At 51.4% G+C, this 14,353-nt stretch overlaps 1 long non-coding RNA gene across 16 annotated transcripts in view; it reads right to left on the reverse strand.

The window, feature by feature from the left end:
* Positions 1-14,353, reverse strand: part of LOC108349039 (uncharacterized) — an 84,653-nt gene that overhangs the window by 24,778 nt on the left and 45,522 nt on the right. For 11 of the 16 annotated variants that reach the window (XR_010061005.1, XR_010061006.1, XR_010060992.1 and 8 more), the window contains one exon: positions 61-6,844. This is a non-coding gene — a long non-coding RNA (uncharacterized LOC108349039). The remainder of the gene's footprint in view (positions 1-60; positions 6,845-14,353) is intronic. The other 5 variants (XR_010060996.1, XR_010061004.1, XR_010060998.1 and 2 more) reach the window with 5 other exon arrangements.

Consider the following 14,353-nt stretch of genomic DNA (forward strand, 5'->3'; position numbering starts at 1 on the left):
TCATCCTGCTGTGTGACCTTAGGCGGTTGGTCTTCCCTCTCTGGGCTCACATTTTCTTACCTGGACAATAAAACGGTCTTCACCTTGCCTTGTTTCTGGGGCTGCCAAAAAAAAAAAAAAAAAATCAGAGATAGTCTTTCTAGCTTTCTAGCTGGTATTGGGGATAGCCCATTCCAACCCGGGTCCAGGGGCTGGGGAGCTACTCAGTGGTTAAGATCACTTGCTGTGCCTGCTGTACAAGAAGGTCTGGTTCTGGACGCCAACACCCAGGTAAGAATCCTGGCGTGGATGCACGAGACCTCAGAGGTTGTGAAGGATGAACCAGGTGACTGCTGGAGCTGGCTGGGCAGAGAACTTCTGGTTCAGTGAGGGACCCTGCCTGGAGGCATCAAGGCACGAGGTGAGAGGCGGACACACCCAGCATCCCACAATGGCCTCTGCCTCCAAGCCTGTGAACCCTCTTTCACAGACACTCAAGCTTAGCACGCATCCGCATCCGCATCCGCGCGCAATTTAAACAGAAGATCCAGACATTACCTCTGAGAGCCTATCTTGGCTTTCAAGTCTGCACACCGGAGAAGAGGAAGCCGCCTGCGGGTGGGCGGGGTTTTCTTCTTGATTGCTAATCGGGTGGGAGGGCCCAGCCACATTCCCAGACAGATGGGTCTGGGGTTCTAAGAAAGGCGCCTGGCACTGGGCCTGCCCTTCCTCTCCTACTTCCCTCAGAGGTGAACCTGTGACCCGGAAGTAAAAGCCAAGTAAACCCTTCACTCCCCAAACTGCTCGGGGTCGTGGCGGCCATCCCAGCAATTGGAATCACACTAGGACATGCCCTCTGAGGCCTCCTCTTCTCTCCTGTAGTTCCTTGCAGAGGAACTGAGCTCTGGGCTATAGGACTCAGCAAGCTGATCCCCAGTTTTGAGCATCGCCACCAGGGACCCAAGGCTAGGACGTCCCCATGTCCAGCTGGCTTTGATCTGACACCTCTGTTGGACCGGTTGTTTCTGAAGCTTTGGGAATGTGACCGACCAAGCTGCACTCCCTTATGTCGCAGAGGGCACAGAGAGTCGTCATGGTCTGGGTTTGTAAATTGATAATCCGGGGCCAGCAAGACCGACCGCTCGGCATTCGGGCACGTGCGTGAACTGGAGGAACCGAGCTACGCTCTGACCTCCCCATGTGCGTCGTGAAACCCATGTACCTGCACACACCACAGATGAAGCGATCTTAAAGCAAAATGGTCTGGCCGCACAGAAAAAGGCATGTATCAGTCAGAAGAATCTGCATCTCGTCCTAGTAACAAACACCCCCCCCCCCACCAAGTCTCAGGGGCTCAGCACATGCTTTTCTCCTGAACTCTGAACTTGTGGCTGCTTCTTCAGGTCTTCTGCGGAAGAGCAGGGGCTGTGTCCGCTGAAGTTATCCACGGAGATGCAGCTCAGTGGTTGGGGAACTGGTTCAATACGATTCCATCCACAGCACAGCACACACCTCATAACAAGGTTCGTGTCAACCTGGGATACTCGATTTCCTGTCTCTAAGTTAACAGATTCGGACGTTGACTGGCAGGTGTACTTCAGTGGTTAAGTGCCTAAGAGGCAATGAGACGTAGGTTTGAGTCCCACCACTAAGCATGGACAAGGAGGCATGGATGTACCCCGCCATATCCCATCAGCTGTGTGAAATCACCGTGCACCTCATCGTCACGGAGCTTCACCAGGAGAACCTGGGATATCTCCCCGGAGGGTAAAATAAGAAGGAGCCAATCAGTTCATCCCTCAGACATATATACAGAACGCTGTCCACGCAGCACACACAGCGAGGCCTCCAGGGTGGTCAGGAGGGATCGGCCTCGGTGCCCATCCCCCTCACCCAGGGGACCTCGGTATAATACACGGAACATAAAAAAAAACAGATGACAAGCCCTCCATTCTGCTGGTACTCAGGAGGCTGAGGCAGGAGCATGACTAGCCTGTGCTGCAAAAGGAAAGAAGACATCACATCTTTCTGCTACCCAGAGGTAGCCAGTCTTCCTTCCTTCCTTCCGCCCCTCCTTCTGCCCGCCCACCTGTCCTTCCTTCCTCCTGTCCTTCCTTCCTTCCCCTCTCTCTCTGCTTTCTTTTTCAGGACTGGCTCAGGAATACGTTAAAGACTCCGTCTTGCTCCTATGGGAACGACTCATTCCTCACGGGTGTAGGGGGTGGTGACAGAGATGCAGGGGTGGCCCGAGCAGTGACGAGCAGGTGATGGCACAAGTTCAGTTCCCAGCACCAACAGTGGGTGGCTCCTAATTGCCAAAACTACCAGCTCCGGCCTCCAAGGGGACCTGTACTCACGTGCACTCACCTAACACACACACACACACACACACACACACACACACACACACACACACCACACGATAGATAGGTAGATAGATAGATGATAAATAGATAGACAGACAGACGTACTAAAGAGATGGCTCACTGGCTGCTTTTTAAAAAATATTTATTCTTTTATGTTATGAGTACACTGTAGCTGTCTTCAGACACACCAGAAGAGGCATCAGATCTCATTACAGATGGTTGTGAGCCACCATGTGGTTGCTGGGAATTGAACTCAGAACCTCTGGAAGAACAGCTAGTGCCCTTAACCACTAAGCCATCTCTCCAGCCCTCACTGGCTGCAAAGGACCCAGGTAGAGTTCCCAGCACCCACATGGTAGCTCGTAACCATCCTTATATCTGATTCCAAGGGATATGATGCCCCCTTCTGGCCTTCGTAGGCATTGTATACTCTCTCTCTCTCTCTCTCTCTCTCTCTCTCTCTCTCTCTCTCTCCAGGCAAACACTCATGCACATTAAAAAAAATAGTAATCTTTTAAAAATAAAATAAAATTTTTAAAGAAAGAAAGACTGTGACCCACAGGGCAAGCAAGCACTCTGCTCTGTGTCTGACCTGATGGTGCGCTTGCAGTCTGGAGGGGACGGTCCCTTGAGAATTACCTGGCTTTAGGCAAAGGTGCTTGGGTCTGGAGGCCGTCCATCATCCACAGAGGCCGGGGAGCCAGCTGGGTGCTGCAAGGCTTTGTGTCCCAAAATATCCCACTGGTCCAAAAAGCCAGAGTGAGTCACCCTCTCTGGCCTAAAACATCAATCAGATAGTCCTCTGAATAGCTATATTAAAATGGACACTAATGGCTGGGAGACAACCTTTGAGGTGTGTGGGGAACAAGACAGGTCTCCATGGTGAATGCCCATGGCTCCCACGTAGGGAGGAGGGCTGCTTGGTACAACTAGAAACAGGCAAAGCCACAATCCTGTACCCCCTTCTCCCTCCTGTCCCCTGATCTCTTGATCTGAGGTGCCACACACTGGGGAGCCCCTCTGGAAGGCTGTGGCCTTCTGTGGATACTGGGACAGTTTAGAGAGGGCCCCAACAGGGGAAGGGGAACCCTAAATCTGTGGTCACCAAGGACACAGGGCGCTAATGACTAGCACAATAGGAACTCCCAAGAATATAAAGGACTGCTCCAACTGTAGAGATGGCTCAGTGGTTAGATCACTGGCCGCCCTTCCACAGGTCCTAAGTTCAAATCCCAGCAACCACATGGTGGCTCACAACCATCTGTAATGGGATCCGATGCAGGAGAATTGTGAGTTAGAGATCAGCCTTGGCTACACAGTAAGTTAAAAGGGTGGAGGGGAGAGAGGGGTAAAGAAGGGAAGAGGAAGGAGGCAGGGAGGAAACAAGGAAGAAAAAAGATGGCCTCAGTGGGAGACTATAGATTTGTGTGTGTGGGGAGGGGGGGACTAGAATTGTGCCTGAGGCCAGGGAGACACCTTGAAACTGAAGTTATGAGCAGTTCAGTTGTCAGCTGCCTGGTGTGGGTGCTGTGGCTTGAACTCAGGTCCTTTGCAAGAATAACGAAGTGTCCCTAACCCCTGAACCATCTCTCCAACCCCTGAACCATCTCTCCAGCCCCTAGAGTATTCTGATGTAGCTTAGATGAGAGTACTGAGGGCAAGCCAGGAAGCAGCCAGTTTGGTCTCAACCTGAGGAAGAACATTCCCACGGTCAGAACTATGAGGAGACAGGCTGGGGACATAGCTCAGTGGTTAAGGGAACTCACTGCTTTTACAAAGAACCTGGACTCAGTTCCCAACACCTGCATCAGGTGGCGAACGCCCACATGTAATTCCAACTCCGGGTTAGCTGGCGCCCTCTCCTGGCCTCGCTGGGCACCTGCATTTATGTGGCGCATATAAAGCCGGTCAGGTACACACCCACACAAACATAAAAGAAGTAACTCTTAGGAGAAAAAATTCAGGAGGTGGTTGCTTCCAGGCTCTCAGCACTTGGGAGGTGAGGCAGAAGGATTAAGAGTTCAAGGCCAGCTTCAGCTATAGAGAGACAGCGAGAGCTGGCCTGAGTTCTATGAGACCCTATCTTTGAAAAGAAGGGAGAACTTAGGCGGGAATGGGGGAGGGCTCATGGGGGAGGAAGCGGGGGATCAGATGTTCAAGGGCCCCTACCACTGCACAGTGAGCTCAAGGTTAGCCTGGACTACCCGAGAGTCAGCCCAAAACAAACCAGACCATCAGAGCAAGTACTGAGGAGAGACCCAGAAAAGACAGGCCTGGGATGTGGCTAGGTCTCCAGCGTCTTTGTGGGGCACGGAGGGTGCCGGGGGCGGGGGGGGGGATATTTCTCCCCCACCCTAAATGTGCTGTAACCACCAGGCATCGAGCCCTCAGAGTGCCTCTTACCCTTCCCTTCGCCCCTCCGCGGCCTGCGTCCCCCTCAGGGCAGTATGCGCTGGAGAACCCGCAAAAATCTTCCAAATAAGATAAACATGCGTTATAGACAAAAGCCGTGCTGGGTGGGACGAGGTTTCCGTTGCTCCCCGATGGGGCGGACCCGTCAAAAGTGGCTTGTGGCTGCAGAAAAATGCGTCATCTCCCGCTCGCGACAAGAACTCGCTGTCTCAACTACCCCCCCAAAAAAAAAAACAAAAAGAGAGAGATTAAGCTTGTGGGGTTCCCGGGGGTAAGGGAAGTGGGGATCTGACCTCCAGGTCACCCTTGAGCTTCTAGCAGGAAGGTCTTGGAAGCGGGTTACCCTGCTGGGGGTGTGGAGGGAGCTGTTTTAAACGGTTGGCTTCGCTAACTTCCCGGTGGGTGGCAAGTGTCCAGGGTGAGGCTGGCGAGGGGGTGCCAGTCCTCTTCAGGCTTGAGTCCTCAGAGAGGGTGAGGGGCAGGGCCCAGCGTTTTTCCTGGGAATATGCCTCTGGGGAAAAGGGTAGTGGCTGAAGGTGAAGAAAAGCTCTCCCCAGCACCCCTGTACCCCACAAATGCAGGCCCTCAGCCTCTGGAATTCACTTCTCTCTGCTCCAGTTCCACACTCGTTAACAGCCATTGTTCTGGGGAGAAAGACAGAGATGTTTTTGGTTTGAATGCATTGTCCTGGACTTTCCCTGGGCCAAGGGATGGGAGGCCTCCTTCAGCAGGGTAGCCGGAGGCAAGTAGAGGTGGCACTTGGCCTGGACAGGAGGACAGGGGACTCTGTGTTTGGGCTGGTTAAGCCTGGGGCAGACCTTGCATCTCAGAGAGGCCAGTACTACAAGACGATGCCTTGCCTACAGCACAGAGAAGGCTGTCACCTCCTGACCCTTCCTGGCCCTGCCCCAACGGAACCCCCTCTACCCAACCCTGCCCCAGCTATTCAGTGTTGAATCTTCTCTCCGTGGCAGACTCTCTGGGCCTCAGTCTCCTCGTTTGTAAAATTAAAAGGGTCACCAGCCCGGTGGTGCATGCCTTTAATCCCAGCACTCAGGAGGCTGAGGCTAGCCTGGTCTACACAGTGGCTTCAAGGCCAGTTTAGACTCCATGGAACCCTGAAGCAGACACAAAACCTCAGTCGGAGAGGGTGCCTCTTCACACTCACTATGTAGCTGAGGGTGGCCTTGAACCCTGACCTTCCACTTTCTGGCAAGGCCCACCACGCTCACTTTTACAACAGCAGGGATGGAAGCCAGGATCTCGTGCATGCCAGACAGACTCTAGCATAGGAGCCGTGTGGGCAGCAGCAATGTTCCGAGGCTTCTCAAACAGGCGATTCTTTACCTTTTATATTTCAGCCATCACATGATGGGTGACAGGGACTTTCCTGTTGAGGCTTCCGAGGAATGGCCAGAGAATGAATATCTCCCTGGGGGCTGGAGAGATGGCTCAGCGGTTGAGAGCACTGACTGCTCTTCCAGAGGTCCTGAGTTCAATTCCCAGCAACCACGCAGAGGCTCAGAAAGGTCTGTAACTTCAGTTCCTTCTGATGCCCTCTTCTGACCTCTGCAGGCACAACTCTTTTTTCTTATTAAAAGGTGTGTGTGTGTGTGTGTGTGTGCGCGCGTGTGATCTAAGTGTAAGTGTGGGTCTGCACGTGTCCTAGTGTTACATGGAGGTCAGAGGTCAACTTCTGAGAGTTGGTTCTCACCTGCCACCCTGCTGAGATGGGATATCTCATGGCACAGACCCAGGCTGGCCAACCCCTGTACTTGTCAATTCTGCCTCTAAACCATCTTGCTGTAGGAGTGTTGGGGTTGCAGATATGTGTCACAGTCTGTTTTGGGGACGGGACTCTCTGTGTAGCCCAGGCTGTGCCAGAACTCACTCTGTAGAGCAGGTTGCCCTGGGTCTGTGTAGACCAGGCTGGCCTCCAACTCAGCAATCCACCTGCCTCTGCATCCCAGGTTCTGGGATTAGAAGTGAGTGCCACCACATTGAAGGCATTCATCCTTTAACGTGCAGTCCGGGAATTGAATCCAGGCCAGGAAGTTGTTTTAGTTTCTCCAGTTACCCCTGAGTCCCTTGAGAAGAATAGTTTTTAATTAAAAATTTTGTAACGTTTATTTGTGTGCGAGAGAGACATGTATCATTAGCAGTAATTTTAGACCTCTTCTGTTTATTCAATGATTTTCCCCTTTCTGTGCTTTTTCTGCTTTTCATGAGACTGGTTCACTTTCCTCTGGCGTTTTCTTTCCCATTTGTTTTGTTGTGAGACAGGCTATTGTGTAACCCAGGCTAGCCCTACACTGGATCTAGGTCTGGGGGTTAGGGATTTAGCTCAGCGGGTTTGGTCCCCAGCTCCGAAAAAAAGAAAAGAAAAAAAAAGTTAGGTCTGGCTCTCCTCCCAGCCCCATGTTCCCAGAAATACTGGGACTCAAAATATACTTGTAGATTATTTTACAGACTCTTCTCTAACTAGATCATTACGAAACCCATTTATTTTCACCTGCAGTCAGCCTGTGGCTGGTTACCTGTGCATAGGTACCGTGCGTCTATCTTGTCACATCTCCCTGGACGAGTCTCCTGAGCATGGCTCTACCCCAGAATTCTCTCTGCTTCCTGGATGTTTCGCCTATTTCCCGCTTAAGCCATAAGCCATCGGATGTATTGCTGACGGGTACTATATCCATACAGATAGAAGATAGTCTCTCTTCTGTAGCCAAGGATAGCTCTGACTTCCTACCTCCATCCCCCAAATGCTGGGGTGACAGGTGTGCATCACCAAGTTGATTTGTGCTGAGGATGAACTGAGGGCTTTGCGCATGCCTGAGGTGGACCGAGGACTTTGCACATGCTGGGTCAGCTTTACCAACCGACTTTTATCCCCAAACTCGAGTTTGTTTTCTACTCCCTATCGTCTTTCAGTCACCCTTAAATTAAATATTTTTATTTTGTGTATATGTTTTGCCTGCGTATATGTGTGTGCATCACGTGTGCGCCTGATGCCCGAGGCGGCCAGAAAAGGGTACTGCATCTCCTGGAACTAGAGTTACAGAAAGTTATCAGGCTGGGCCTGATAAGTGCTGGGACTTGAACTCAGGTCCCCTGGAAGGGAAGCCAGTGTTCATAGCCACTGGGCCATCTTTCAGGGCCTGGTTGCCCTTAAATTTGAATCCTATATATGCAATGTGCAGAGATACATTATTTTGGTTTTCGTTTTTGTGACAGCACCTTGACAAGTCACCCAGGCTGGCCTCAAACACTTGCCCTCCTTCCTCGGTCTCCCGAGTGCTGGGAACCACAGCCTGTTTGGATTCCCTGATTCCCTATCATGGGAAAACAATCTGAATCTTCCTTAGATGTCCCCAAAGCTGAGGTCATCCTGAGAACCTGGCTCTGAAGTAACAGCCTTTAAATCAGCAGTTCTCAACTTGTGGGTTTCAACCCCTCTGGGGAGTCAAATGGCCTTTTCTCAGGGGCCGCATATCAGATATCCTACATATCAGATGTTTACATTAAGACCCACAACACGGGCTGGAGAGGTGGCTCAGTGGTTAAGAGCACTGACTGCTCTTCCAGAGGTCCTGAGTTCAATTCCCAGCAACCACATGGTGGCTCACAACCATCTGTGATGGGATCTGATGCCCTCTTCTGGTGTCTAAAGACAGCTACAATGTACTGATATAAATCAAATAAATAATTCTTTTAAAAAAGAGAGAGATAGGGGCTGGAGAGATGGCTCAGAGGTTAAGAGCGCTGGCTGCTCTTCCAGAGGTCCTGAGTTCAATTCCCAGCAACCACATGGTGGCTCACAACCATCTGTAATGGGATCCGATGCCCTCTTCTGACATGCAAGCATACATGCAGGCAGAAAGCTGTATGATGTATACAAAATAAATAAATAAATGTTAAAAAAAAAGAAAGATACCTCTCTTTAAAAAAAAAGACAACAGTAGCAAATTGTAGTTACACAGTAACAATGAAAATAATTTTAAGGGAGGGGGGGTGGTCAGCACAGCCTGAGGAGCTGTATTCAAGGGTCACAGCATTTGGAAGGCTGATTCCACTGACTTAAACGTTTTCATTGTATCTTGTCACACTCAGACTTCACTGAGCAGGCTGCATTCTCAGCCCTTGGCAGTTTCCCCTGCTCGGGGCTTCTTCCCCCCCCCCGCCCCCCAACTGAGGACCGAACCCAGGGCCTTGCGCTTTCTAGGCAAGCGCTCTACCACTGAGCTAAATCCCCAAACCCGGCTTCTTCTTTCTTGAACTCACTGTTACCCCCCCCCCCCGCCCCCGTTAAGCATCTTCTCTGGGATTAAAGAACAGGAGGGTGGGAAGCATTTCCTCAGGACACCCTGACTGTCTTTCCCTCCCATCTGAAGACCGCAAGAGGACTCGTCCATTACATCATGCACAATGCTGCTTCCCATGGGAACACCTAGAGCTTTCTTGTTCTAAACTTTTTACTATAATGTGTCTCGATTTCTGGGCATGGCCAATCCAAGGATTGGTTTCTTTCTTTCCTCTTTCTTTCTTTCTTTCTTTCTTTCTTTCTTTCTTTCTTTCTTTCTTTCTTTCTTCCTTCCTTTCTTCCTTTCTTCCTTTCTTCCTTTCTTCCTTCCTTTCTTTCTTCCCAAAGATGGCCAACTGGGGAACAAGTATTCATCTGCCCAAGACTAATGGGGGCCATCACATTCAAACCAGTACAAATGTCCCATCTTTCCTGAGTCCCAGTCCTACCCTGGCGCTGTGCTGAAGGAGAACCTGACCTTCCTAGGAACCAGAGTGTTGAATTTGCCTCCAATCACAGGCTGGGAAGGACCTTGAACTCCTGACCACCTTGCTTCAACTGCCCAGTGCTGGGATTTCAGGGCTATCACCCAAGTTCATAAGGCACTGGGGATGTCACTAGGGCCACATGAAGTCAGACAACCTGAGCCACATCCCACCCAACGGGAGCTTCTCTGTCAGTTCGAGGAGTCAATGGGGAGAGTGAGTCCGCTATCTGCTTTATTCAAACAAACTTCCACTCCGTGTTAGTAATGCTGACAACGGTCACTGTGTGACCCATGGTTGAAAGCTGGAGACCTAGTGAGCCCACATTCAAGTGAAGCTGGCTTGGTTGCACCGGGATCACCCCTGGGGGCTTCACGCACACACCCTAGCTCGTCAATCAGCCCACTAAGAGGGATAGGTGGAAGGGACTCAGTGCCACCGTTTCAGGCTAGTTTGTGGCCAAGGCCCAAATCTCTAAGATCTCCAGGTTGCTGTCTCTTTAAATGGATGGGATGCAGGCTGGCAGAGAAGGTGGAGTCCTGAGAAATCCTGAATCCCACCTCCAGTAAGAAGGTGGTCTGTAATCCGGGCATCTGAGAACTGGAGGCAGGAGGGTCAGGAAGTCAGGGGCAACTATGGCTGCATAGAGAGCTTTAGGCTATCCTGGGCTACAGGACATCCCGTCTTGGAAAAATAAAAACAAAAAGAAAGAAAGAAAGAAAGAAAGAAAGAAAGAAAGAAAGGAAGGAAGAAAAAAGAAAGAAAGAAAGAAAGAAAGAAAGAAAGAAAGAAAGAAGGAAAGAAAGGCAACTTGAAGGCCACTGGGGGAAGAGGCAGGCATTGGCTTATTCATCAAATGGTGCTGAAGGGAGACTAAAGACGCCCCAGGCCTCCGTGCCTCCCCGGTATCAACTGCACAAACCCCAGAGATCAATACGAGGCCAAAAAATTCCCCCACCTAGAGATTTAAAAAAAAAAAAAAAACCAACCTCAAAACCTTTCATTGTCATGGCACCAAGGGGCCTCAACTGCAGCCCCAGTGGTTACAGTTGCTAATTATCATTGTTACTGCTCAGAAGAATACACTCATTGTCTCCAGAGCTCAGAGCTGGGCAGGTACACCACTGCTCTCCCAAGGAGGCCGCAGAGGTCCGCTGAGGTCTGCGCCTTGGGCAAGGCCTGCGCCTTGGGCAAGGCCACACATCAAGAGGAAGAGAGGGTAGAGGCTGCCCCCCCCCCCCCCCCCCCCCCCCCCCCCGCTCCTCTGGGCTCCTTGTCGGTTGCATTAGTCTGTTGATTTCCGCTGTGGTCACAGAGCTGGTTTGATGGGTCCTGGCTAATCAGACCAATCCAGGTGATCAGCATAAGGTACAGAGAGACAATGGGGCATGGTGAACAGGTACTGTGTGGCCGCAGCGCTGGCGCTCCTGAACCCCGCTCCAAGTACCATCCGTTCCCTGCTCTGAGCTCTGTTTTCCCTTGGGTGACTGTCACAGTCCTGACTCCCTTCCCAAGAAACATTTCTTTCTCTGAGTGTGCTGTATAGGTATGTGTACATGAACGTGGAGACCAGAGGTAGTGTCAGGATTTCTCTGTGTAGCCCTGACTGTCCTGGAACTCGATCTGTAGACTGGGCTAGCTTTGAACTCAAAGAGATCTGCCTGCCTCTGCCCCTGCCTTTTGAATGCTGGGATTAAAGGCATGTGCCTCCGCCACCTGGCTGTTGTTATGTCTATCATGGATTCTGGGGGATTAAACTCTGGTCCTTATGCTCTTATGGAAAGCACGAAGCCATCTGCCTAGCCTGCCCCCTTCCTCTCTCCTCCCTACTCCCTTCCCCCTCCCTCTATTGTGTTTGAAATGGTCTGAAGTAGCCCAGGCTGACCCAGAACTCACAAAGTAGCCAAGGCTAGCCTAGTCTCCCCAATGTTAGGATGATGACCTTCGGTTTTCCTTTCAAGCCCCCAAAGGGCCTTTGGAGAAACTGAAAGAACTCAAAGAAGATGGGGCTATCCGAGTGGAAGAGGGTTCTCTCCCACCAGCCCAGCACCACCCCTCTCTGACCTCCCATCAGGATGCTGAGAATACAGGTACAGAAGGAGTGTTGTGTCCTGTGCTCCCAGCAAGCTCATGACTGTCCCATGAACACCAAGAGCCATCGCTCACTGCCAGGCAGATGGACCAACCTAGAGCTAAGGGCTTGGGTCTTGCCCCTCCCCCTCCCCCTCCCCATCCCCCTCTCCCTCCCGCTCTGGACACCTTTGAGCCATGCTGACAGTGGGAAGTCTGTGAATGGAGAACCGTCTCCAAGAAGGAAAGCAAGGTATCTTCTTAGGAGTCTGGTTGGCCAAACAGAGGCCGAAGGTGGGAGGGGAGTGGCCTTTCGTACCCTAATTATGCATTTTTTTTTGTTTTTTTTTTTCCGGAGCTGGGGACCGATAATTATGCATTTTAAATCTTAACTAGGGGTGAATGTGTAATGGAATTTTGCAGGACACCACAGAAAGCGTGACTTGGGGAAAAGATACTGGGGCAAAGGTTTGTGTATGATAGGGGATTCCAATCACCTCAATACTTACATGACAGTATTGCCAACTTCTACACATGTGTAAATGACTTACATGTTCGGGATATTTCCATTTTAACACGGGAGTGAAGCCCTTAAGTGGAAGTGACGGGGAAGCCACGAGCTAAAACAAGATGGCCATGTTGGCTCACAACAGTAATGTCCGCCTGTGAGGGTGGAGGCAGGGTCAGGAGTTCAAGATTATCAACAGCAAATCCAGGATCTCGAGACCCCGTGTCAAAAATGAGAGAGTCGGGGTGAAAGCTTCTCTCGTAACTTCAAGAGCCCTTTTTAGTTTGTTTGAGACAAGATCTCATTGTGTAGCCCTGGCTGTCCTGGAACTCACTTTGTAGACCAGGCTGGCCTTGGACTCAGAGAGATCCACCTGCCTCTGCCTTGGGACTGCTGGCTCATTGAGTAAAGGGCTTGCCACTAAACTTGACTCTTCAGAGTTCTCTGACCTCGCACACCCCCACACTGTGCACACACCCACTGGGCACACACTCACTCTGCACACATCCACTGTGCATACACCCACTATGCACACACACTGTTCAAACACCCACTATCCACACACTCACTATGCTCACACCTACTGTGCCCACACTCACTGTGCACACACCCACTGTGCACACACCCACCGTCCACACACCTACTGTGCACATACCCACTGTCTACATATCTACTGTGCACACACCCACTGTCTACATATCTACTGTGCACACACCCACTGTCTACATATCTACTGTCCACACACCCACTGTCTACATATCTACTGTGCACACACCCACTGTGCACACACACACTGTCTACACATCCACTGTGCACACACCCACTGTGCCTACACCCACTGTGCATACACCATCTACACATCTACAGTGCACACACTCACTGTGCACACACCCACTGTCTACATATCTACTGTGCACACACCCACTGTGCACACACCCACTGTGCACACACCCACCAGTGGGAGCTCTTGAGGCCAGTGTCCCAGAGCCCTGTTAGCCAGGAGCATCTAATGTTGCCAATGAGCCAATAAACGTTAGGAGGGAAGGGTCCACACCCCAGCAGTGCCAAGGAATCTGTCCTTCCGTGAACAAGACCCTCAGTCGCCCTTGGGCCTTGGGGTTGGGAAGTGCTCTCTCTCTCTCTCTCTCTCTCTCTCTCTCTCTCTCTCTCTCTCTCTCCCCCTTTCTCTCTCTCTCTTTCTCTGCTCCTCAGCCCAGCAGGACTTCCTGGCTTCATGGAGGAGCCTAAGGGCCAATTCTCACCTACCAGAGTGTGTGCAACAAGGACACAGCTGACTTAGCTCACACATAGAGGCCTCTCACAGGGACTTTGAGAGGCCAGCTCTGGTGCCCACAAATCCTCGTGACAGAATCCTACCAGCCAGAGGCCAGCTGGGAGGCCACTGCCACTGTCTATATGTCTGCCTCTCCCACAGACACACTCCTTGCTGGACAGGCAGAGAACAAATGGGCCAGCAAAAGAAGCTGGCAAATCCACCACACACTGTCCTAAGCCATCTGCCAGGCCTGAAACCGGAGGCCTGGAGAAGCCAGCACAGTCCCTCTTCCCTATGTATCTGGTGTCCTCATCCGTGAATTCTCTATTTTCCACCTCCTCCCTGGTCATCAGGGGCTTAGCAGGTAAAGGCATATGCTGTAGAGACCTGAGGACCTGAGTCCAATATGCAGCGATGACCCCTGTGCGCTCAAGTGCGCGTACGCACGCACACACACACACACACACACACACACACACACACACACACACACACACACTCTGGAACTCACACAATGATATTGGAGTTGTTTGTTTTGTGACAGGATCTAACTGTGTGGCCCAGGCTAGCCTTGGACTCATGGAGATCCACCTGCCTCTACCACCTGAGTGCAGGGAAATATGGCGTTTAAAGTTTCCAAAGCTGATCCAGCAGTGTCAGCCCCTGCTTCCCGCGTTTATTCAGGTCCATCCTGTCTCTCAGAGCGCCTTTAGCCCCCTTCAGTCTCTCTCCCTTTGAACTGATCCCCCTGCCTCCACCTCCTGAGTGTGCACCACCGCCCACCGTGGGGGTGGTGCTAGGGACTAAACCCAGGTCTCCATGCACACTAGGCAAAATTCTCTAACCACTGGACTTCCCCAGCCCCACACGTGTACTTTTGAATCCCGTTATTAATTTCGGGGAGACATTCTCCTCCCACAAGGCCAGCTCACCTGGCCCCTGCCCTTCTCCTCTCAT

Source organism: Rattus norvegicus, chromosome 20 (assembly GCF_036323735.1).
Source record: "Rattus norvegicus strain BN/NHsdMcwi chromosome 20, GRCr8, whole genome shotgun sequence".
In the NCBI taxonomy this organism is placed as follows: domain Eukaryota; kingdom Metazoa; phylum Chordata; class Mammalia; order Rodentia; family Muridae; genus Rattus; species Rattus norvegicus.